Source organism: Seriola lalandi, unplaced genomic scaffold (genome assembly GCF_002814215.2).
Source record: "Seriola lalandi dorsalis isolate HSWRI2012SDOR001 ecotype SW California unplaced genomic scaffold, Sedor1 jcf7180002054977, whole genome shotgun sequence".
NCBI classification, from domain to species: Eukaryota; Metazoa; Chordata; class Actinopteri; order Carangiformes; family Carangidae; genus Seriola; species Seriola lalandi.
The window spans coordinates 243,939-244,446 of NW_019525527.1; positions in this window are offsets into that span (position 1 = coordinate 243,939).

Below are 508 nucleotides of genomic sequence, written 5' to 3' on the forward strand. Positions count from 1 at the left end.
CCTGCTGCACATAGATCACTCCTACAACCAATCAGATCGCTCGGTGTTTCTTTTGGTTTGTTTGTTTTATAATTTTTTAAAATCTATTTTGGTATAAAACAAAAACATCAACATTGTAAATCAGGAAATCAGTTTGTTTCAACGGTAATGCAAGGGTGATGGTAATAATAGTATTGATTCAAAAGAAATACAGAAAGAACATTAACAAGAACAAAATGTGAAAAATATTTCTCTCTTATTGCATTTGACAGTAACATCAACTGACCTCCAGGACAGAAACAGAAACACATTATGCAGAAAACATTAAAGGGATAGTTGGATTATCATCCACAGCAGCTAATGGCTCGGCTTCTGTGCTGATACTCCTGTCTACTTCTCCAAACTGGGAGCGTTTACTGCAGGATGGATCAGTACCTCATACAGCCCGTGTCACATAACCCCAACTGGCCACAACAAAGAGAGGGCAGGTTCCATCACTGCTGCCAGAAGCACAGAGGAGGGAAAAGTC